Consider the following 26,766-nt stretch of genomic DNA (forward strand, 5'->3'; position numbering starts at 1 on the left):
AGAACCTTCAATATGATGTTGAATAGAGTGGACATTCTGGTGTTATATCTGACCTTAGGAGAAAAGCTTTCAGTCTTTCACCATTAAGGATGGTGTTAGCTGTGGGTTTTTCATAAATGCCTTCTATTAGCTTGAGAAAGTTTCCTTCTATTTAAAGTTTCATTGAGGTTTTTTAACATAGAAGGGGGTTTGATTCTGTCAAATACTTTTTCCTGCATCAGTTGAGAGGATTGTGTAAGTTTTGTCTTTTATTCTATAAATACAGTATATTCTTTTCTTTAATTTTTTATGTTGAAGCATCCTTGCACTACTGATCACTTGGTTATGGTATATAATCCTTTGTATATTTGACTGCATTTGGTTTGATCATATTTTATTGAGGAGTTTTGAGTTTACATTCCTAAGGGAGTCTGTAGTTTTATTTTCTTGTAACACCTTTGTCTGCTCAAAGGTAATACTGACTTCATAAAATAAGTTGGGAAGAATTTTCTCCTCTTCAATTTTGGAAGACTTTGTGAAGGGTTAGTATTAATTCCCCTTCAAACACTTTGTGGAACTCATCAATAAATCCATTTAATCCTGGATTTCTCTTTTTGGGAAGATTTTGACCACGAATTCAATTTTCTTTTCTTTTCTTTTTTTTGGGGGGTGGTTACAGACTGTCTAATAGTTTCCTGAGGCTTCTGTAATGAAGTAGTACAAACTCTGTAAATTAAAACAGGAGAAATTTATGTCTTCACATTTCTGAGTGCTAGATGTTTAAAATGATGCTGTTGGCAGGGTCATTCTTACTTGTCTTTTCTTAACTTCTAGAGGTTGGTTGCTGGCAATCTTTGGTGTTCCTCTGCTTGTAGCTGCATCACTCCAATGTCCATCTTCACATGGTCTTCCTTCCTCTGTGTGTGTCTGTATCCAAGTCCCCCTCTATTTATAAGGACACTGTTTATTGGATTTAGGGCTCATCCTAGTCCATTATGACCACATCTTAACTTTGATTACATCTGCAATGACCCTGTTTCCAAATAAGTCCACATTTACAGGTTCCAGGTGGATATGAATTTTGGAAGGGACACTGTTCAACCCAGTAAAGTTTGCCACAAGCCTCCAAAAATTCACATCTTTCCCATGTACGAAATACATTCACTTCATCCTAACATTCCCCAAAGCCCTACCCTATTGCAGGATCTCAGCTAAATAGGACAAACTCAAAAAGTCCAAGGTCTCATCATCTAAATGAGGTATGGGTGAGACTTTGGGTATGATCTATCCTCAAGCAAAATTCCTCTCCATCTGTGGACCAATGAGACTAAAAAACAAGTTATCTGTTTCCAAAATGCAATGTTGAATCATGCATAGATAGAATAGATATTCACATTCAGAAAGGAAGAAATGGAAGGAATAAAGGGTAACATGTCCCAAACAAGTCTGAAAATCAGCAGGGGAAATTTTCATTAGATTTCAAGTCCTGAGAATGATTCTCTTTGGCTATATGCTCTGTTCTCTGGATCCCAAGGAATAGCCCCATGCTCTGGCTTATGGTAGCAGTCCACTGCCCCCCTTCAGCACTCAGAGATGGCACTGCCCTCTCAACTGTGAAGGTGTTGGTTGCCCTACCTCTTTGCCCATGGAAACAACTGGAGACCTGCCCTCTGGATCTGCAGAGACAGACATGACTTTATCCTCTCGACTGTTTCCTTCTTGTAGACTTTTGGAAGTCTGATAGCCTTCCTGCATTTTGTTCTGTCTCTGTATACTTCAGTCCAAGCTGGCAGTGTTTCTGTTGATATATCCTTCTCAAAACCTTTGTTGGTCTCCCATGGATGTAAAGCCAAAAGGATGCACACCATCTCTATGCTGGCTTCTGCTGAGATGTTTGATTAAAGTCAAATCGTACATGATTAATATCTTCAGCAAAAGATTTTCTGGTAGTATTCTTAGTGTTCTCTCCAGAGCATGCCTTAGTATCTTTTGTAATATGGATAGGCCGAGAATTTTCCAAACCACTTAGCTCTGGTTCCTTTTTACATAATAGTCCTTTCCTCAATTCATCTCTTTCCTTTCACATTTTACTGTAAGTAGAAAAGAGATATTGGGCTGTACCATGCCCACTTCTTGGAAATATCCTCAGCTAAATATCAAAGTTCATTGTTTAAAAGTTATACTTTCCGCCCAACATTAGAACACAGTTCAGCCAAGTTGTCTGCCACTTATAACAAGGATCACCTTTCCTCCAGTTTCCAATAAGGTATTCCTCATTTCCATCTGAGATCTCACCAGAAGCACCTTTAACCTCCATATTTCTACCAAAAATCTCAAGACTATGTAGGCTTTCTCTAATACACTTTTCAAAAGTCTTTCAGCCTCAATACATTACCCAATTCCACTGCACATTTTGAGATATCTTATAGCAACATATCTACTTCTGATATCAAAATTTGTATTACTTTCTCAGACCTGCTGTAACAAAGTACCCACTTCTTTTTATTTTAGTTTCTTACAGTGGGATGTTAGATTATAAATTTGAGATCTTTCTTCTTTAATATATCTTTTTACGTTATAAATTTCCCTGTAAGCACTGTGTTAGCTGCATTCCACATGCTCTGGAACATTGTGTTTGTGTTTTCATTTATAGAAGAGTATTTTCTAATTTATCTTCTTTGATCCATTGATTATAAGAGTATTTGTTTAATGTTCCCATATTTGTGAATTTCCAAAATTTCCTTCTGTTATTGACTTCTAATTTCATTTCATTTTGCTTAGAGAATATAATTTGTATGATTACAATCCATTTAATTATACTGAGACTTGTTTTATGTGTTAGTGTATGGGCTACCTTGAGGAATGACTCCTGTGAAATTGAAAATAATATATATAATATATCTGAAATTGTTGTGCTTGTCAGTTTTTTCAGGTAGGTACAACAAAACACCACACACTTGGTAGCTTATAAACAACAGAAATTTATTGCTCACAGTTCTGGAGGCTAGGAAGTCCAAGACCAAGGCTCCAGCATGTTTGAATTTTGATGAGAGCTCATTTTTGGTTCATAGCATGCTCCTTCTTGCTGTGTCCTCACATGGTGGGAGCGCTAGGGATCCCTGTGGGTTTCTTTTATAAGGTACTAATCTCATTCATGAAGGTTATACCCTCAAGCTTTAAGCATTTCCTAAAGGTCCCACTCCTAATACCTTCATCTTTCGGGCTTATAATTTAAGCATATGAATATAGGGGGAACGGAAACATTCAGATCATAGCAGTGCTCTATAGTTATTTACTCAGTCTAGTTGGTTTATTGTGTCTTTTATATGTCCTATTACCTTGTTGATCTTCTGTCTCATTTTGTTATCCATTATTGAAAGTGAAGTATTAAAGCCTTCAACTTTTGATGTTCTTTCCATAATGATATATAGTTCTCATATTTTTTATAGTCCATCATGCACGGATTATTTTAGTTCTTTCAATATATTTAAAATACAGAAAGAGAGAACACATGCATTTGGGAAATAAGAAATGATACTTAGAAAGTTAAGTCTTTTGCTGTTGCATTCCTGACTTTTTGAGATAAAAATCAGAATGGGCAACAAATACTGTTTTCAATAAATTCTGTATCTTGGCTTTATTAAGGACAATTTCTAGTGATTGCTTATTTTTTCCTGTGTATGGGCCATACTTTGTTTTTTTGTGTGTCTTATACTTCTTTTGTTGAAAACTGAAGGTTTTAAATAATAAAATGTGACTATTCTGGATATCAGATTCTCCTCCCTTCCCATAAGCTATTGCTATTTATTGTTGTTTCTATTCTTGTTCATACTGTTTATCTGCTTAGTGACTTTGCTGATTTAACTTTGTAAAGTCTGTATACTTTGTCTTCTGTGGCCACTGTAGTTTCTGCTCAGATAGCTTAGTGTCAGTTAATGATCGCCAGATATTTCCCTAAATGCCTAGAATGAATAAGTCCCCCAGACTATTTGCCAAGGGGCTCTGTGTTCATGTTGGGGCATACCTTCAATGCTCAGGTAGGCAGTTTACAACTCTGCCTTCTTGCTTGTGCAGAGCTTCAAGGTCAGCCAGAGGTGAGGACTTAGGGCCTTCTCAGGTATTTCTTGAGCTTGCGCCTAGATCTTTGCATGTTCACGGACTATTAGGTTCTCAGGAATATGTCAGAACTTTACAAAGCTTCTACGGCCATCTCATTTCTCATATTTCTCTCTCCCTCTCTTTTTTTTTTTTTTTTTGTCAGTTTTTTTGTTGCTCCTGCAACATTAAACAATTGCCACTGATTGCTTTTGACAATTATCCTGGGAGAAAAAGGTGTTCACATTAGGTGGGCTCTACATCAGGTCAAGTAAAGAACACTCTTGCAGATGGAGTTTTCTGGGGAAATTCTAAGTAAGTCAAATAATGACACTTCTCTAGGAATGGAGCTTTGTAGGAGCCTCAACCCAGTGTTTTAGAGGAGCTTCAACTCAGTTCTGCCCAAAGGGCTTTTAAGCTGCTGGTTTTTACTGTAATTATGGAGGTATTAGTTTTCAAGGGTACCACTGAGTCAGGTAGTGGAGGATGGGGATAGAGAAAGCTAAAACACCATAATACTTGTTATTCTTACTGAGACACAGCCTTTTTTTTTCTGGATTAAGTGTTTTATGAATTGTTGCAAGTATTTGATTAATTTCCAGATTTGTCAAAAAGTTGATATTCACAATGTTTGCCAGTGTTCTCTTTGATTTTATGAAGTAGAGAAGTTGTGAAAGTCCTTACTCCACCATTGTAACTGACGTTTTCTTCCTACCATGTTCTTTTGAATTACTATTCAATGATGTTGCCAGCATTTTCTTTTAGATGCTGAAAGAAAAGTGGGGAGTTGTACACAATGCTGTGAAAGTCATATTTTAAAATATCTCCTTCATTTAGTAAATATGTAACTGGATATATCATCTCATGGACTGAGCATTCATATTTAAGAAAGAGCAGGAATGGCCTTATCTGTACAGAAATGATATAGGTAAATGTGGAATGTGCTTGAATGCTTGTCAGGACATGTTATGGCCTAGATATGTTTATGCCTTCGAAAAATGTGTAGAAATATTATCTTTCAAAATAAAAATTAAAAAAAAATCTTTTTTAAAGGAAAGTTTTGTTTGCATTAAGATGATAACTTGAAAGCATTAACCTGAGTTTTTAGATCTATAATTTATTGTACTGTAAAATGAATATGCCATGTGCGTCTGTTTTAGAAACTGCATTATAAATATAACATGGTTTTCAAATATATCATGATTAAGAATATTTTTAGTATCAAACCAGAGATTAGTTTAGATATTATCCTTCGTGGTAGAAGGATCTTGCCATGGGTGTGCGCACCACAGTAGAGACTGGTGACAAAGGTCAAGCTGGTGGTATACAGGTGCACAGCTAGGGAGGCTAGACTCAAGTGTGCACATAGTGGTGGCAGTCAGCCATGAGGTTTCAGGCTGGCATCTCGCACCCATGTTGCCACAGAAGCCTGGGCTGATGGCCTGTGTGAATCCCTGGCTCTGATGGAGGTGGCAAGGAGGGAGTGAGGAGGGAATTGGGTAGCTGGTGTTTGTGAACATGAATACATCTAGGACAAAGCATGGTGAAATCTGCATGGGGTCCACTATGGCTGTGCTGACCATTGGTTTCTTCAGTGGCAAAAACTACTAAGATCTCCTGCAGAGCTCATCACTGGGAACCACAGCTGCTGCTGCTGCGTGGCTGATACCGGTAGCCCCTGCTCTTTTTTGTTCCTAGCCATCTCTATATATCAGAGATTTGCTGGTCTCTGGGTGGGGTGAAATCAAAGCAGGTCCTTTTTTTGTGCCCCAAAAGAGTGGGGAAGCTGGTCACTCACTCCACTCTCTCTTTCCAGTCAGAGGAACTCTTTCTAGGTGGAGAGTTTCCTCTCGGCACTGAGCAGTGCTGGCCTGGGGAATGATGATGATGTCGGCAAAATGAAGCTATTCTTCCTTCACTTTTTTCCTGGTTATTCTCAGGTTTTTTGTTCTAGTATGCTGCTGAAGTTTCTTAAGTAGACCCCTGCGCTCTTCCAGAGCTGTTTGTTTTTTTCCCATAAATAACTGTCAAATTGTCCATCTTTGTTGTGGAACAGAGGCTGGCATCTCCTACTTCGCCATCTTGGTGATGTCACTCTTTATTCAATTTAAATTGAGTACATTTTTTGCTTGGAAGGCATTTATAGAATTCTACTAGATTTTTCTCTAGATATTTTTATTTTAACATGCCATAATATTTCAGATTAATCATTTCCAATTGAAGGTTAGGTGGAAGCTACTCAATTTCATGGTTAAATTGATTTTGAAATATAGAAAAATTTTTTTTTTCACTTGGTGTGAGGTTTGAAACAAACTGTTGGAACTATAGCTTAAGCTTAGAAATTTGTAGATTGAGTACTGAAAATTTGTGTGATAGTGATAATTTTACTTCCTGTTTTAACTCTTGTCAGCATGGGAAGGTTACAAGTCTGTTGACATTACTTGTATTTCAAACAACATTAGTTTTTATGGAAATGACTTTAAACCAATATAAGTTTCGTATATAAGCTATCTCTCACCTTGAAAGTTTAGATGGATTCACTAAGAAGTATTATCATCTGCAACAGAAGCTAGTTTCTAAAGCCAGTCAGTGTTTAACAATAATGATTGAGGGTAGTTCTTCTTATTCAAAAAAATTCAGTTTGGGTCCTGCCATCAAAAATAACAATAAAACTTCACCACTGGTAAATCATCAACCAGCTATGTGGTAAAGCCAAGTTAGGATATTCAACTCCTATTTCTTATGAAAATTCATGAAACGACAATGTTAAATTCACTAGAGCAGACGACGTTCACCATTGATACTACTGATTCAACAGGCTAAAGTATTTTCCACATAGTACGTGCTGATGAATAATATAATAAATAAACATACCTTTAAACAACTTACACTTTCACAAGCTTTGTAAATCTGTCCAAATGAGTCTTTTTATGCTTCACCCATACTTTTACCAACATGAGTTACAGCACATCATAGCAGATTTCACTTCAGGTTTTAATGAATTAGTATTTTCTCAACTTCTTTGAAAATATTCTTACCTGTGGTTATTCCATGCAGGCTATTCATAAAGGCTAATTCTTCAATCACTTCAAACTCAGTATTGACTCCTGGAAAAAAGTAAAATTTGTTAACTCATCAATAGTCAAAGAGAACAATTCAAAATCATCCAGCTTATTTTTAATTGACTACTGATTTGCTCCTAATATCCACAACTCTTCAGTTTTTTTTTCACAGAAAGGCAAATAGTTTTTAACAATTTTGTTTCTCTCTGGACACATTTCTTTTGCTGTTGTAATCAAAGATGGTGTAATTAACCCACAATTGGTAAACCATTTTCTTTGCTTGGCTAACAAATGAGTCACTCAGGCACTTTAGTTGTGGTCTTATTTTTATTTTTGTGAAGCAGTTCTGCTGTGATAAGATATTGTTTCAAATTTTCTAATTTTTCTGAACATTGCTTTCCAATATCCCACAATAGGGATATTGTCATGAGTGCTTAGTTTGCTAAAGTCAACGGATAATGAATTCTTTTAGAATAGCTGTAATGCCATTGCATAATAAACACAATTCTTTGACTTCTAATTCAATAACAAAATAATCCACACTATTGTGCCTTTAAATCACAACATTATTTTTTCTTCTTATTGTTATTTTGACATTGTTTATTATGCACTAGTAATAAAAAGATAAATAAAATATCTTGATATTTTTTGCCCTATTTGAGTGCCATATATGAGGCACCAAAACACTGTCAGTTATAACTGCATTGCTCAAGTTGTACTGTGCCAAGCAGCAGGGCAAAGTGATGACAGAACCACATCTGGTCTCTGTTACAACCCTGCCACCATAGCAGGAAAACAGACATGGAGAATACATTTGAGCATAGCTGTATCCACATATGGTCTCTGTTACAACCACTCAACTCTGCCACTATAGTAGGAAAACAGGCGTGGAGAATACATAATGAGCACAGCGGTACTGTAATAAAACTTTATTTGTGGACATTTACATTTGAATTTAGCATAACTTTCATGGCTGAGGAAATATTGTACATCTTTGATTTTTTTTTTCTTTTTGGCTATTTAAAAGTAGCTCACGGGCCAAACAAAGATGGGCCAGATTGACCCCCAGTCTAGTTTGCAGATCTCTGGTTCAGAGTATGGATTTTGCTGTTGGTACTCTTGTCTCCACTTTCTTGAGCAGCCAAATTCTTGAATAATATATATAACCTTCAGTTTCCTCATCGATAAAATTGGGATAATAGTAATAACTCTGTCATAGGGCCATTGATAAAAAAAATAAGTTTATATTTGTAAGATGCTCAGCCTGGTGCCAGGTACATAATAACATATGTTGATAGTAATCATTAATTTTGGTTTCTATTTCTGTTGGCTATGGACTTAGGGGTTAATTTAGTGGGTTTATTATCAATTAGCCCAGGCACAAAGATGTTTTTATTCTGAGAGATCTTCTAGAAAAATGAAATGCCAAATATTTAAACCTCAATTATTATTTCATGCCTGTTAGTTAACATACTTGCCTAGTTAATCATACTTGCCTAAAGTTGATGAAAGTACAGCATATGAGGACACATTTGTGGGCAATGTATGATTGTTTCACTTTGTTATTTATATCAAGAATCTACAGGGTGGGAAGTCTAGAGGGGTCCATCTTTTCCACCCACAGGGACGGCCTGGTTATATCAGGGGACACCCCCCCTCTATGACGCCTATAGATGGTCTTTAGCTAAGACCATCTCAATAGTTTTAGCAATTATATATAAATAAATTCAATAGATGAATTCACAATTGTTACTCTAAGAGCCTCAAGTTGTATATAGTCACTGTGTAAAGTGGTTTGTCAGCCAACTAGTTACTGCAGTACACTTATTTTGAAATGTCTAGCAAGTCTTGCGTGGAAAAGAAATGTAGATGGATTTGATTTATTGTTTTCTATACAGAACAATAAAGCCTGGAAAGGGGGTTTTGAGTCCTTATTTATTGGTATAAATTGTCACAGAAGCAGGTGCCATCCCTGGCTTGATCATTTGGAATATGTTTATACATTCAGCTACAGTTGGAGGGAGAGTAAGTTGGTCTCCAAAACTTGTGACCCCTACAGGGTAACCTTGGAGAGCTGTAACGATAGCATGTCACACTCTGCTCTTCAGTCCCAACCTATCTCAAGTAAATACAAGATGTAGATAAAAGCAATGTCTTTGATATGGAAATTTTTCTTTAATACACATCTTGGAGTTCCAATGTCCAAACACATCGTGCCTTTCCTGTATAGAAAGCTAAAAATTTTAGCAGACACTATCTTCAACTAATATGAGAATTTCTAGAGCAGCCAAAATAGAAACATCCACACTTTACAATATACTATAGTATTCAGCAAGACTACATGAAACGCACAAAAGGGCAGATTTGCTTTGTTAAATCCAGTTTATTTCATGTCTACTTAACACTAGTCCAATATAGCTCTGCCAATAATAATAATTTGAATGCAATTATAATTGCCCATCCTTCATTACCTGAGCCCTATTGTAATTTGTTTATAATCAGTTTACAGCAAGTTGATTGTTCCCCCTCCCTTTCAAATGTAGGGATAGAGATAGTTGAAAGAAAATTTGCCTATACAACTAAATTGCAGAGCTCAGTCCATCACAGCATCCAGGGAAACGTAAGGATGTTAAACATAAATGCACATTACAATAGCTCATGTCCAGCCTAAATTGGCGCATTTACTTTCAATTGCATTTGATTATTCAAATGATGTTATTACCATGATCATAACTGTTTTAATTTGCCAGTATGGATAAATGGCTTCCCTTAAAAAAACAACCGTGGCTGCAAATATGAAGTGAAGATGATAATTTGCTCTGAGCACCTATTCGGAGGGCAATTAATCAGGCAAGTATCCTGTTCAAGAAGCTTGAAGCAGTGTGTTAGGCAGAGCCTGGATACTTACCACCAGGGAAGAAGATGTGGAAAGAATATTGAACTTGAAAATGAGCTCTGCCACTGAGTTCTTGCATGATATTGGACAAGTCACTCCACCTCTGTGCAGTTTTTATGACATGCATTTCTTTTTAATGCTGCCATGAGTTTGCTTAAATTGTCTCCTCTGCTGGGAATACCCGCCTCCCTTTTACCCAAGACCCACTTGGTTCTCTACTGTCTGGTCTTCATGTTTATTATTTATTTCAACTTCTGTATTCTTTAATTCTTATTAAACCTGATTCTCTTTTATGTTTCATTATCTCCCCTAAACTCCTAATATTTTTACCTATATAGTCATCATTTTCAGTGTACTTTTAACTAACTTATCAAAGCCTTATTTTAAAGGCTTTGCTAATTTCAACGTTTGAGCAATTGTGAATCTCTTACTTTAAAGTATTATTCCTCTTCACTGTGGCTGGTATTTTCTGTTTCCTTCTCATGTCCAGTATTTTTTAAATTTATTCGAGACATTGTGGGTGATATATCAGAGAAACTGGTTTCTGCAATCCTCCTCTGAAGACAAATGCTATTGTTTTTCTATTGCCAGTTAAGTCGCTAACACATCAAACTGAGCTTATAGAGCAGAGGTCAGCAAACTACAGCCCTGGGCCAAGTCTGGACAACTATCTGTTTTTATAAATAAAGTTTTATTGGACCACAGCTACACCTATTTGTTTAGGTATTATCTATAGCTACTTTTTGGCTAGAATAGCGAGGTGAGTCATTGCTATGAAGACTGAATGAACTACAAAACCTATAATATTTTATATCTGTCCCTTTACAGAGAGCTTTTTCTTACCAATTCCTGTTCTAGGAAATAAGCCTGACATGTGTATTTAAAAAAATACATATATATTCCCAGATGATTTTAATGTATATCCTTTTATAGAAAACACTCCATTAACATATCTATAAGATCCCTTACATTTCTGAGATTCTTTAATTGTAGATATCAGTGTAGATGTCGGATTATAAATTCATGAAAAAGAGCACGCAATTTTAATCTCAGAATAATGACACAAAATCTCCAGTCTCCTATTGGTTAACTCATACTGATATTGTTACTCTATTTTAAATATAAAAACAAAACAAAACAAAAAGGTCCTTTGGGAGTCCATGGATGCAAGAAAAACCATCTCAAAAATATTTCAATGTAGCTATGATCTAAGATTCAGAGCATATTTATCATATTTCAATTTTTTTGGTTTGATTTGCTTTGTTTTGATTTTGTTTCTTTTGCTTCTTCCCAAACTAGCTGTTGTCTACATTGCTGGGAATATAGCACTTGGCCATCTGGAGGCAGAGATACTACAACCAGAGAACGCACTCAACATAATTTACTTTGGAACAATACACTGGAATTTTCAGATGTCAATTTCAGGGATTGGGGACATAAATGAGATGGGAAATACTCATTAATCAAGCCTAAGCTGCCTGTTTCTCAAAGGACACAGAATCAATATAGGTCAAATTTTCTATTTCTTCAAAGCCTATCTCACTAAGCACCTTGAAAGAGACGTTATGGGCAGTTTTCCTATAGATTTACTGTTTGGCATGCAAGAATATCAACCTCTTTACATGTTGCGCAGAGAGAACTTTAAATTGTGAAACAGGTATGCCTGATTGAAGGGTAAAATCAATCAAACACCAGTTCTATTCTATGGGAATGCATTCTGTAATAATATAGTGATGTGGGCGGGTGAATTTTGAATTTTCATGTTGTAAATGTTGATTTTAGAAAGAATGATCCCATCACTTTCTACCCCTAAAACAGATACATAAACAAATAGAAAGAATGCCTTTTACCAACACAAAAGTTAAAATAATCAGGTAAAAATAATTCGAAATATATATGAAAGAAAAGAGTGATTGTACTAAATACACAAAGAGCTCCTACTATCAATAAGGAAATAAATATTATAAATTAATAGATTAATATCCAAAATATATGAAAAGCAAATACATTTAATACTAGTTTTCACTAGTGATACATGTTAATTTAAATGCCCACATTTATTATTAACATGTTCTATTAGAAAAAAATATCGCTGAAATATCGCTATTGAATTTTTCCCTAAAGATATATACATATTGAGAGCAATAGTACTCAGTGCTATAAAGAAATGAGTTATCAAGCTATGAAAACACATGGACAATTTCCAGATCCTCTATTTTCATATGCATTCTTTTCTGAAAATTGATCTTCCTTTTGGGAACTCTTGTGAGATGAAAGCACAGGGTTTCCCTTTCTATTTCTTCTCTCATAATCCTCATTTTCCTACTTCTTGCCCATCCTGGATCTAACTCTGGCACATCACCCTGGGCATACAAACTTTTAAGCTATCAACAAAGGGTTGATTCAAAGATATTGGTGGTGTGCTATGTGCCTCTTCCAGGACCTGTGTAATAAACTTCTTTATTTCAATTAAAAAAAAAAAAGGAAAGACATGGAGGAAACTTAAATGCATATTATTAAATGAAAGAAGGCAATCTGAAAAGACTATATACTATGATTCCAACTATACGACATTCTGGAAAGGGCAAAGCTATGGAGACAGTAAAAAGATGAATGTTTGCTGGCTAGAGGCAGGGGGAGAAATGAATGGGCAGAGCACAGAGGATTCTGAGGGCAGTGAAAAACACTGTGATATTATAAGATGGCTGTAGGCCACTATACATTTACCCAAACCCATAGAAGGTACAACACCAAGAGTGAATCCTAAGGTAAGCTATGAACTTCAGGTAATGATGATGTGTGACTGTAGGTCCAGCCTTGGTAAAAAATGTACCATTCCTGTGAGTGATGTTGATAATGGGCGAGGCTATGCATGTGGGCTGGTGGTATATGAGAAGTCTCTGTATCTCCCTCTCAATTTTGTGGTAAACCTAAAACTGATCTAAAAAAATAAAGTCTTAAAAGAAAAGACGTACACATGTACATGTGTGTATATGTATATTACAGTACAACATTCTTTCAATGGAATTCAAAGTAATCACTATAATAATTCCTATTGATAATTTAAGTTATATTCTTTTCTCTCTAAAAATGTTAGTTAGCTAGCTGGAGAGTATATGTATTATTATATATCATTTCATATTATATAATTGTACATTATTTGATATGCATATATATAAAACCAGAAACATTTACACCACAAGGTGTTTACCTTTGTGTGAGGAGGTTATAATGATTTGTGTTTTCTTCTATGTGCTTTTGTTATGTAGTTTCCAAACTGTTTAAACTAAACATCAATTACTTTTATAATTATTTAAAGGCAATTAAAGCTATTTAGAAAATAGGAGAAACCATACTTCCTTCCAAGGTACTTTTCCCCTACCTACAGTTCCCTCTCTGTTTCTCTTTCTTAGAGGCAAAGATAAATGCAAGCGCCCTCAAGTTTAAGAAAAGTACAGTCATTTACTCTGACCCATCTCCGAAGTTCTTCGGACTGCCCTGGGCATGTGATGATATTTTTGTTAGAAGAAAAATGTGGATTTTCTAAGGATGAACTGGGAAGGCAAGTTGGGGCAGGGGGAAAAGCCATTGCCTTCAGAACTGAACAACTTTTCTACCCCAATTCCACTATTAACTGAGCAAGGCAATTTTCTATTTGAGAACTCATGGCTTTTATTTATGAAATAACTTTTGGCTAGCTCATCTAGAGCATGAGCTAGCCAAAATCAAGCTGGCAGCTTGATTTCTCAGTAATTGTGATTAAACCCAAATCTGTTGAGTTTTAAAACTGCATAAGCTATTTGTAAGAAAGTATTTTTTAGGGGTAACTTAATATAAAGGAAGCAGCCTATTAACAAAATAGTATTTATAGTGTTTAAAAATATGGGGTCTATAGAACTATCTCTTATCTATAGATATTAACCTATGGGTAATACTTACAGAGCTATTTGGTAATGAGAGCCGACAAACTGGAAGATTCAATCAATAAAATAAAAGCTTTAGCAATAGTAATAGCAGTAATAATAATGCTAATAGTAGTAATGCAATTAAATATAGTTGAAAAACCCATCTATTTTACCTCTAGATATTTATGTGTGATGTTTTGCTTATGTTATCTTCCAAATATTCAATATGCTATGCCAAAGTAAGTAGACAAAACTAAATTAATAAAGCTAAATTAGCATGTATTAGTTTGTCATCAACATGACTTCCTGGCATTTATAAGCAAAGCATTTCTCCCATCCTGTATCTCTCACCCTAAGGTCTCTGTCAAATTCCTAGTTTCTCTGTTTTCAATCTTTATGTTCATTCCCTTCAAGTCAGTATGATCAACACCTCTTATTTTATTGTTAAAAACTTATATGTTAGACTCTGAGAAAAATAACATAAAATAGTAACCTAAAAACACATTTAAAATCCTCCCCAATCTACCACCCCAGTATTATTATAACTAATGTTTTCATAACTATTTTGAACAATTTCATATAGGTACTTGTATGAGTATATGTAAACTATGATTTTTGTGTAAAGGAAAAATCATTATTTTTGCTCATTTCTTCTACCATTATTTTTCCCTATCACCTGCCAAAACTATTGTTATTCTGTGATGTAAAGAAAAAGTACAAAAAGTGTGCACCTTATTGTACATAAATTTTATCTCATAAGAAAAAAACCCTGCAAAATATTGATGTCTAGTTAATGATATGCATTAAATAAAACATTTAGATATAACTACTGCTATCTAGAATTTATTTGAAATGTAACAAAAAATGATGGATCGGCAGATGGATAAATGGATCTGCAGGAAGTGCTGTAAAATATTAATTGCATAATATTGGTGGTAGATAGTTGGGTATTCACTGCAAAATTCTTTAATTTTTTTTTATGTTTGAAATTTTCCTAAGAAAATGTTGGATAAAGGTAACTAGAAGAGCCCCAGATTCCTAGAATACAAAACAGCAGCAGGCATTTTTAAAGATCAGGTGTGATGTTTTTACAATAATCTAGGGAAGAAATAATGAGGGAGCAAGCTGGGAAGATTATATAAACTGAAGGCTTGTGTGTCAAGAAAAGCAGTCAGAGAGATAAGATATTAGGGAAATAGAAGCAAGCAACCATACTTGGAAATTATCTGATATCCAGAGTGATGAAAAGTAAGAATTTAATTATGATTAGATAGTTCTAGCAGAATAGAGATTCTGGAGGATGCAGAGGTCACACAGTGCTGGTAGATAATAGAATTCCAACTAGCTAGAGTGGAGAGACATCACTTAAAAACACAAGCACTTATTCTAGAGCCCTATAGCAGCTGAAGGCTGACCTGCAAGAGCTTTGGTTCATAAGTTGAGCTGGATCATGAAAGCACTGCTGCCAGAGGCTCCCAGCTAACTGGCCTGGCTGCAGCAGGATAGCAAGTTATTTCTTGAAGGGAAACCTTAATGGTGAACTTCCCTGACTGTCATTCTGAACACTCTGAATGCCATATTGTTGAGAGTCTGAATTTAGTTGTCTACCCAAAGATTTTCGAGTGTTGTTCTGATGGACAGCTAAATAGTGGCTTATTTTGACATTGCTGAGGTTGGATTTTAGGTTTTGTTAGGGTGGGTCTAGTGTAGGGCTAATCTAGGGTTAGAGAAAACTTCCTCCTAAAATGTAGCTTTTCTGGAATTTCAAATAAATGCCTGGGCTACTTAGTGATGTCTCTCCACCCTGGCTAGTTGGAATTTTAATATCACCCAACACTGTGTGAATTACAGAATCTCCAATAAGTTCACAGCTTCCCAGTAGCTCTTCTCTATCAGGCCCCGTAGGACCTTGTCTTAGGCATATGAAGCTCAGTACTCAGCCAGAGAGCCAAGGGGACCCTGACACAGACTCTGGGGCTACTTCTCAGGACTGCTTCCTTTTGAAGGCTCTAGGGCAGAATCCCTTCCTTGTCTCTTCCAGCTTCCAGAGGCTGCTGGCTTTCCTTAGCATGTAGCCACATCCCTCCTATCTCAGCTTGCATCCTCACATTGCCTTCTCTCTCTTACCTACTGCTTCCCATTTATAAGGACCCTTCTAATTACATGGAGCCAACATGATAATCTCCCCATCTCAAAATCCTGCATTTACATATATCAGCAAAGTCTCTGTTATATGTATGGTCACATATTCTTAGGTTTCAGGAATTAGGACATGGCCATCTTTGGAGGGTCATTATTCAGTCTACCATACATATGAAGAGGCAAATTTCTCTGAAGTCCCAATTTCAACAAAGTGAAAATGATTACATACCTTTTCAAATATAATTGAATTCCAACTATTACATTCCTTAAAAACATACTGACCACACACACACACACACACACACACACACAATTGTAGCAGCTTTAAATTAATGATATAATCCCATGGACAATTTCCTCTTAATAGCTCAGAGATGTGGAAGACTAAATCCTATGTTATTACAGGAAGACTCTTCTCTCTATGAGATCTACCTGCTGCAATCTCAAGGCATTATAGATTGAATAAAACTTTCATTTAAAATAACACTATGAAATTAGCCTTGGAGAAAAACCTCATACTTGAGGGTGAGATGGCTGTGCATATATTTAGAATGTTCTTGTTTCTAGGAGCTCTTGGTTTCAAATTCTCTCCTCTGTGCACAGCAATTTACCTTTGTGAAGTGACTTCCAACAATTCTTCTCAGTTTTCATTCTCCTTAATGTGGACTGGCCTTTCCTGATAGATTGCCATCGTGTAAAATTCTCAATAATATTCCCCTGGAGGTTTTTCTCTCCCTGCTCTGCAATATGAAACGATGTACCGATATTCATCAGAAACTCAGTACACTTTAACACATTAAGTGTCACTTCTTGGGAAATTGTAACAGTAAGTCAAAACATGCAGCCTAGCTCCAAATAGCTTTACATGTGTTTCTCTTTCTTTCTGAACTATTATAGAATAATGTAAATAATATTACCCTTTCACTCTAGCGTTTTTTTAAGACGGAGATATTTCTCCCAATCTGGGACATAACCTTAACAGATGAACTATCTCTTTTACTTGACATGGTCCTAGGTCTGAGGAATGAACAAAATACATTCTTCAAGGAATTTGAAACTCAAAGAGGATGAGTGAATTATACACATTTAAACAGCTAATACAAAAAAACCCAGAATTTAAATTAGGCTTTTAAATGCCTCAGTAGCTCAAAATTATATTTGGTTTTATGTCGCTTCCTCTCAGAGTGTTATGCTTGACCCTTAACCTAGACCACAAAATATTTATGCAGAAAGGATACTCTCTTCCAGTCAGAGTCACATGTATCTCCTAGCACAGGATTGAGCAAAATAATAATAATGCAATGCAGAATGGATTTATTCAGGAATTCTGTCATCAAAGAAGCCATTAAGAGAATGAAAAGTCAACTCAGAGAAAGAGAAAGGAAGAAATCTGTGTGTGTGTGTGCATGTGCATGTGTGTACATAAATTTCATATACATAAAGTTTTCCAAAGTGGGAAAATCAACTTATCTCCAGCTCTATAAGTAAAACTTGTACCCAGCCCTAAAAAATAATGACACACAACCCAACAGGGAAAAAATGGACAAAAACTCCAACTAAACAAACAAAAAGACAACTTATTTCAGCATTTTATTTTATAAAAGAGGATATCTAAATTGCTAATAAAGCTATGAAAATGCATTTAGCTTATTTAATTACTAGGCAAATGCAAACAAAACCATGATGCCAAATATGTACACATCCCCCAGAAGAACTAAGATAATAATGATACTAATGAGGAGGAGAAGAAGAAGGAGGAGAAAGAAGGGGAGGAGGAGAGAGAGGAGGAGGAAGAGGAAGAAGAATTTTTAAACAGAGAAAAAAATACCAAGTGTTGGTAAGGAAAAGGAGTAACTGTGACTCTCAAACAATACTGGAGGAAGTATAAGTTGACAGGCCCATTTTTGAAAACTATTTCAGATCAATGGCATTGCTGGCCTCACTTATTTACCCCGCCTTTTGTTACTGCCCTTTGCCATCAAGAAGCAAAGTATGATCTCTTGCCTTTCAATTCTGTGTTCATTTATCTGACTTGCTTTGGATGGGGTTAGCAAAAGTTATAGAAGGAGAATCTTGTAAAAGCACTTGTGCATTTCCACTTGTACCCTTGCATCTTTGCCTTTGTAATGAGAACATGCTTAGACTAGGTGCTGGAGAGCCAGAGGTAAATGGGGGCAGTCTTGTCCCAGTCAAGGTTACCCTAAATCAGCCAACAGCCACTCTGTGCCCACACATGCGAGCCGGCTCATGCATGAACAGCAGAATGATACAGCTCAACTCCAGTAGACCCCAGTGGAATACACTGCTGAAAACTCTTCAATGATACTTCATTGCTTTCCAGGTAAAATCCATATTCTGTAGTACAGCTTAGATGATGCCACCTGATGTATCCCTTCCTACCTCTTCAGTATAGTTATTATTCTCTTATTTTCTCTACTTTCATATATAGCCATACTACAAAAATGTGAAAAACAATTATAATTTGTCACCTTTACTTGATTCCCCTCCCTTCTGTTGTCATATATGAGCCTTGGTAAAGAGCAGACCCCCTGTAAAGGGATGGGTTTGAATATCATGTCCATCACTTATCCTCCCAAAAGTTTTTACTTTTTTTTATCTGTGAAATGGAGACACTAACAGCAGTTAACACATAGGGGGCTCGAGGGTATTAAGTGCAGTAACTTATGCCTGGCACTCACTCCACAAGTGTTGGCTACTGTTATTAATAATCTTTTTTCCTCTTTTGTTCCTCTTACAATCCCCTATTAATCTTTCAACATACAGACCACAGATTCTCAAACACCCATTGCTGACGGTCCTTGCTGGATCCCTCACCATGCTCATCTCTCCACTTTGTTCCTCTTGTACCCTGGGCATGCAATATGGTAGCTCTTAACAATAATATGATAATAGCTGATCTCTTTGTCTCCCCTCAGAGACCTGCAAGCATCCTGAAGGCAGGGACTGGGCCTAGTTCACTTTTGAATCACTGGTGCCTGCACCGAGTCCACAGAAGACATTCAGTGAACATGTTTCCTTTTGTGAATTTTGGAAACATCAAGGCCCAGCTTTTGCAGAGAAGAGGATGGACAGTCATAGTGGAAAAGGTGGTCAAGGATGGAGAGTTCTTGGCTCAGTGAACCGTTATTTACTCAAGTGTCTTCTACATCTGTGACTGGAAGGAGTGTGTTGCCAGCTAGCTGAGTTCTGAACATAAAGAGCTGGTAACCCAGGCATCCTACCAGGATCCTGGGTCTAAATAACTGTGATCTAGCCAAGTGTTGGCTCATAACAAGAACAGCTGATTTTTTATGTGGTTACAAACTCATTTTCCCTCAAAAATTCTACATAGCACTTTGCTTCAAAAGTGCTAAACTGATCATTTATTGTGGGGAAAAAAAAAAAAAAAAACAGCTGTCACTGAGAAGCCAAAATTTGGGGTGAATATGAGAGGTTACCCTCATCAAAATCATGATGGAAAGTGGAAGGCCTTATTTTGATGAATCTGCCAACTTTTCTACTTTCCAAAAGCAACAAATCTGAATGTGAGACATACAGTGATTTTCCCATCTGGAATTTCAAAGCAGTTTATCATTAGTTTGGCCACATTTCTCTTTGAAGAAAGATTATTACATCCAGAATTAAGAATATGATAGTATTATTCTTGAGGGAACTTCCTCATTTTTAAGCCCAGTTTCTACTATCGAGGAGATTCGTTTCCCTTTTTAAAATTTTTTTCTTAGTATATGACAAAATTAAGAATCAATTAGAAAATGCATAGGAGAGGTTCAAACACACACACAAATTCATAGATAGATAGACAGATAGATAGATGATAGATAGATAATAGATAATTTTCCCAGAATCTCAAGCAAAATTCTCTTCATAAATCCCTGCTTTTGTATATAGAGAATGGCATTCCTCTTTGGATTCCTCAGGATTACTTGGCAATTACTAGCGCAATTTTTGTGGACACAAGTGAAACTCAGATATTGACTGTCAGTTTGCAATTTGATTAGTATATCCTAGCTCGTTCTCACTCTTTTTTTCCCTTTTTATCTGACTTAAATCACTTCCAGAATAATTCCCTTTCCCATGTTGTTTTGATTCAGAGGATGTAGGTAATATATAATACTTAACTTTTGTAAAACCTTTCATTTCATGAACAGAAATAATTGAACTACTGTTTATTCAAATATTTATCACTGCCCTTAGGGTATTTTGATGATCCTACATGCTAAGAGCAGTAAGATGCCCAAGTAACAAATTCCAAATTGCTGTATTCATTGATTCATGGGTAAATTGGATGCTTTATCCATTTGAATTCCAAACATCATTTAGTATAAATAATAAAAGCATTTGGAAAGAAAAGCCAGCTATAAATTCAATAAACTCCCAGTAATTCACCATTCCACGTAATGTAGTGATTTTGTTTTGTTACGTGTTATAGTGAGCCTAACTGGTGTTAGAAGTGCCTGATTCCAATAAGGTATTTGAGAACGTGGAAATATTCCATCATGCAAGGATAAAAAATACTATATAATAGGAATGCAGAGCATCTTCTCAGCATAAAATATTGTTAAATCAAAGGTCTTAAAAATATTAGATATTTGGTAATAGATGGCATGCATTGACTAGTTGACTAAACACAGGCAGTTCTGAGGAATGTTCCCAGATGCCCAACTTCAATGGACATTCTCAGGGAAGATTGAATGTCACCTCCGGAAAAATAAGAAAAACAACTGTTAAGGGGGAACTCTTTTTATGACCAGCGTTCCAAACTCTCTTCAATCTGTATGTATTCTTTGCATCAAATAACCTGTACTTCTTAGTATCTTTGTAATTGAGATTATGTCCTGTGACACATGGCACAGCAAGAAGGGTTTGAAATTGATTTTACAATGTGGTCTAATAAGTGCAAGAAATTGGATGACTAAGTTCAGCATAATAACTTGTCCGTGATCCAAACACGAAAGCACACACTCGCTTTTGAGAACAGCATGAGAAACCATGGAAGGAGGTGGTCTGACTGTGAATGCAAAGCTATTAATTAACTGGGAGTCTAGGAAGGACGTCCATGTTGGCAGGAATCAAAAGTATCTCCTTTCTGGATCAACATGATGTACAATGGAATGGATAACATTTTATTATTACACCCAAAGGAACAAACTAACCAGGCACAGTAAACTAGAGAAATGATTTAAAAGAAACATGAATCCTCTCTTCAAGACTTGAATATTTTTCTCTTTCTTAGACTTTATCTGGAAAAAGGGCCAGGAGCTAAGTCCAGAGAAAACATTACTGTGATTTTCAATAAGGCTAATTTGGACCACTAAAAGAAGGTCAAATGTGCCTTCCCCTCACCACCCATGAAATAGGCTTACCAGTAATCCAGTTTCTGTAGGTGGAAAGCTGAAGGCAAGAGACCAAACCATGCTGAGAGACAGAAACAGACATAGTAACCTACAACCACCACATTTGTGACTGAGGTAAGATTATGTTTTCAGGCTTAGAAATCTGAAATAACTATTTAAGATATTAGCTATTTAAAAAAATAATAAAGGAGCATTAAACCCCTGGTGATCACAAGTATTAATGTGTCTCTATTTTCTCATTAAAATTATTGAAGTTCATGAGGTGAAGGACTTTAAATAAATAAGAAGTAAACCAAATATTTTAACCACTTCTATGTAAATCTATCCCTAGGTAACATTTCTGAGTCTGTACATTTGGGAAATTTGAGACTTTTTTAGGGAATGATAACTGTTAGTAGGTAACACGTCAAAGACCTGATAAAATGAAATGGTCACTCTGCTGGTAGACATCATTGCAGTAAAATTGACCCTGACTTTAAGATGCATATGTATGCTTTCCAACTCTGACTTCTACATCTTTGTCGTCCAGTACAAAGCATTTCTCTCAACTTGGTGCATTATCTGATGGGTTGTTACAAGCAATAGCGACTTGTGGAAACTAAAACTACTAAGGCAGAGTGGCTCCAAATCTCATCCCCTTGTATGTAAGTGCCAACTGGAGGGCCAGTTTTTAAAAATCCATATTCCTTAGATGTGGAGATCATCTTTTTGTTGAAATACTGATATGTCACAATTTGTTACTTATTACTTTATTTCATGTTTTTATCTGAATTTTTGCAGCATTTACAAATGTTGGCAAAATCATTCAGTCAAAATCCAAATCACCAGCTTTCACATACTTCCAAATCCCAACCCTTCCTGGGTCCTCTATCATGAACATGTTGGCTTTCAACTTAAAGTCAGCTTTAACTTGTCCTTTATCCAATCAGTTGCCATTTTTAAAATTCAGTTAAAAAAAAAAGCAACATTTATTGAGAGCTTATTATGTGTCTTGCATGGTGACAGGCAGAAATCCTGTCTCTGAATGGAGGCTCAAAGGCATATATGCCCTTTCTACTCCTACTACCCTATGGTAACATTCCCCTAGTTGTTCTCTCTTGTTCTCTTCTCTTGTATATGGCATTTACTAGCAGGGAATTTTGTTATCTGGGGAACTAACATCTATTTTGCACCATAAATAGGATAGCAATATATGCCAAGACCTTAGTAAAAAAAGAAATAGGTGTCACTTGATTTCTTTGTTGATAACACCCCTATAACTGCAGGCCCTAAAAAACCAACCATCAAGTAACAGAACTGCACAACACAATGGTCCCATTGTTCTTTCTAGAAAGATCATTCTATTTAAATTTAATAGTTTATTTAATCATATGCGGTATACTTATAGTGCTTTTAGTCAATGTGAGTGTGGTGTGTGTGAGTATGGTGTGTGTACATGTGTCTGTGAGTGTATGTGTGTGTGTTGAACTTGCCCCAGCTATTTATAATTCTGCAACATATATTCATCACTGGCCATTTCTCATGGCATCTTCAGGCATCTCTGTTAAAAGCTGGAAGCAACAAAGAGTGGACAATGATTTGCTGAGAATAAATGAAAACAGTCAAGACTAAGGCCAACTTTTACAACCTGGAGCCTTTTAATTTAACAAAATTTGGTCTTCTTGATATGAATGGAAATCCCTTCACATTTGCCTTGTCCTATCCTGGATAAATGAATACATTAAAGAAGTGAACAAAATTTTCTTCTTAATCACATAGACATTGCTCTGCCTTGCTGCAGCTATGGAGATATTGAAAATTAAAATATTTAACACTGGCTTCCCTGGTGGCACAGTGGTTAAGAATCTGCCTGCCAATACAGGGGACACGGGTTCGAGCCCTGGTCTGGGAAGATCCCACATGCAGCGGAGCAACTAAGCCTGTGCACCACAACTACTGAGCCTGCGCTCTAGCCCCCGCTCGCTGCAACTAGAGAAAGCCCACATGTAGCAACGAAGACCTAACGCAGCCAAAAATAAAATAAATAAATAAATTTATTAAAAAAAAAATTAACATTGCAGGCGCTGCCCCTGCTTCCCTCTGAAACAGGTCCTCTTGCTTGTGTTTGTATTATTAAGTTTGTTATTTTCATATTCATTACAGAGCTGTGTGTGGCTCTAAGAGCTGTATTCATTAAATGTGGGCAGTCAGCCTAGAGCATTAATCAGATAAATAGCATTCCATTCGAAAATCATGCTTTTTTTGTTGCCTCGTTTCATTTTATCTTTGCCCTTGCCCCTTGATTTAATTTATTCATATAATCATAGATGCCACCTGAGGGATTAGGGGTAAGGTGGAAATTGCAATTTTTTTGTTCTAGGGAGACAAAATTACAGATGCTGGTGCTTGAACACCTTACAAAGGTGCTAATCTCTTCCTAAGAGTATCACCCCACCCAATGCCTTGCAAGATCTCTGTCTCCAAGAACAGATTCTATGGCACAGTAAAAACATACCATGGACAGTACATCTAAGAGTTAAGAGGTTTTGGTGTAAACCTCCAAATTCAGATTTTTGCTCCTTCACTTACCCCACAACCTTATGGTTACCATTTATTTAACTTTTTGAAGCCTCACTTTTATCATCCATAAAGCAGTGGGGATGAGTGAGCTTACAATGAAATAAATGTAAGGCAAGTAGCCAATACCTGGAACAAAGCATTTGCTCAGTAGATTTTAATGATTACTTTTTTCTTCTTTTTTTTTGATAATACTGGGCATATAAGAAGCTTAAGGAAATCTACTCCAGTGTTTCTGTAGACAAGTGAATTCAACAGAATCGTCTGGAGCTGTTTGATAAAAAATACGTGTTTTTTCATTCAAACCCCATTGATAGTGAATTAGATACTGTGTTTACTATATGCCTAACCACCCTTCTAAGTGAGTCTGGTGGGCAGTCACACTTGCAAATCACTATCTTATTCATCTCACCCTAAATTCCATTGCTCAATTCCCTTTTGCAATATTGCTGCCAAGTTGTTTCTGTTACCTTGGCTTAAATATTTTTAATACTGAACTCAAAATGTCCCTTGAAGCATCTCTGTCTATATATAACAGTTTTAAGAAGTGATTTCTTCTATACAAGCAAAATTTCTCTCCAGCATCCTTCATTTGCTGATGCAAATGCAAACACCTAGAGTTATGCAGAAAAAAAATCAACCCCTCTCTGTGTCTGACAGTCATTCATCTATTTGAAATCATAATTGTCCTCCATGTCTTCTCTCCTGCAGACTCATATATTGCTCACAAAATTGCCAATCCCCATTTTCCAAATTCATGTTTACCTAATCTTTGCCAAATATATCCTACTGCTAGAGGTCCAGGTGCCTGAATATTTTTCTAGGCTCTGACCACTGGGACACCTTTGGAAGTTTGCATTTACTTAATCTAATCACCTTCACTTGGCAAGAGAAGACCAAAGATGCATATAAGGGCCCATTTGAAGTTATCTGTCATTTGCTACAAAAGAATCTTCAAATATTTTTTTTTATGTCTAAGTGTTTTACAACTCCTCAACCATCCTATGAATGACGCAAATTCAGTATCGGGTTTTATTATGAACATCTGAGATTTTAGATTTGGGGCAAGAGAAGTGTACAGGGCATTGGGAGAATAGTTTATAGCTGAGGCAACTGAGGCCCTAGGAGGTCATATGCCTTACCAAAGTTTATATACCTAGTACTATACATATATTGTCTGTTTGTTTGTTTGTTCATTTTCTAGTACAATAACTGTTTGTGACAAAAAGATTTCCTACTTATATGGTACAGATAACTCAAGCCACCAGCTTCTAGGCAGGTTTTGTTGACCTTCATAACCTCAGTTCTTTTTCATTGTTGTTGTTTTAATTTAAACCTACATTTAATAGTTAAAAAATATCAGTTGAACTAAGGAGTCATGGATTTTACTTAAAAATTAGAAATCTCGCAATTCCGGGCCTACCTTCCCACAGAGCAGCAATATGCTGGACCTCCCTTTAGTTTGGGCTCATATTTCCTGCCTGGTCTCTGCAGACACCTAAGTTTGCCACACAACCCTATGGAATAGTACTGCCTACTTTTACAAGCACATTCATATGTGTGATTTAACACAGAATTTAGGCCAATCCTATGAAATAAAAAAAGGGCTGACACAATCATATATATGTATTTTTGATGTGTATACAGATATACCTAAGTCAACCTGTGCCAGGAGAGGATGAGGAGAATTGTAATAGTTCAGCATTACTGGAGTAAAATTTCCTGGTTTAAAAATCCCCATTTTGCCACTTACTAGCTATTAACATGGGCAAGTCATTTCATTTGATGTTTTTGAAACTCGGTATCTTATGTCTATAAAATAAAGATGAGACAATACCTATCTGATAGCATTTCGGGAAAGATTAAATTAGGGTATATGGCAAGTGTTTGACAAATATTTGCCTCTGACATTCTTAATACTTGGGCACTAGAACTTAGAGTGCCCCCATAACATCTAGTGTGGGGCTCCTCTCATTGTATAAAACTTACACCTACTCTGTCCCATGTGACTCCTTAATTCCCAGTTTCTGAAATTTCTCAAAGTAAATGTCTCACCAGACTGCTGATGAGGATTGACTCATGACGATACACTAGCTGTCCCACTCAATTTTATCAAGATCCTGCCCTAACCCAAGCTCTCTGCCCCAAATCTTCTTACATGGGAAATGTGAAGACCACCCTGTGATTGGTGACTCACTTAGTCATATACTCAGCTTGGATCATGGTTGGGACAGCATATTTTATGACTTATATGCCCCATCTTTTAAGAAATTAAAAGTAGAAATAATTTGCTAAATAAATCAATAACTGGTTGGGATTACAGTTGATGTTATTTTAAAATGTTGATAAAATTCTTAAACAAATGACTGTACACCTGACTGTGTGTTCTGAGTGGCTTTGCCACTACTGAAGCATCAAGCTGGAAAATTTACTTGTTTCAAAAATCTGGGTCATTCACCTGTCCCCAGTCTGAGGCAGCCAAGTTTCTGCAGACTTCATATTTTCATCAACAATCTCTCTCTCTCTCCTTCCTCAGTTTTGGGCAGTTTTGATCTTGTGTCTTCTAGCAGATATTTGGGAGCTATGTGGCCATAGACAATACAGGCTGAAGAAGCAAAGGTGTAGGCATCTTCTGAGGTAGTGCTTTCTGATATCTTAATGTTCTGTGAATAGAAGAGGTTTAAGGATCTATGGAAGCATTTTTCAGAGTTTGGTATTTGACTCACCTTCCTTAGAATCACAAAGATACATTTATG

At 36.3% G+C, this 26,766-nt stretch overlaps 1 protein-coding gene across 8 annotated transcripts in view; it reads right to left on the reverse strand.

Moving 5' to 3' along the window:
* Positions 1-26,766, reverse strand: part of LOC309636184 (uncharacterized protein) — a gene marked incomplete at its 5' end in the record, with an annotated part of 720,691 nt that overhangs the window by 296,895 nt on the left and 397,030 nt on the right. For 7 of the 8 annotated variants that reach the window (XR_014249272.1, XR_014249273.1, XM_082408533.1 and 4 more), the window contains one exon: positions 7,113-7,181. Of the gene's footprint in view, positions 1-7,112; positions 7,182-26,468; positions 26,674-26,766 lie in introns of all 8 variants that reach the window. The other variant, XM_082408527.1, reaches the window with a different exon arrangement.

Source organism: Balaenoptera borealis (genome assembly GCF_965194805.1).
Source record: "Balaenoptera borealis genome assembly, chromosome: 10".
In the NCBI taxonomy this organism is placed as follows: Eukaryota; Metazoa; Chordata; class Mammalia; order Artiodactyla; family Balaenopteridae; genus Balaenoptera; species Balaenoptera borealis.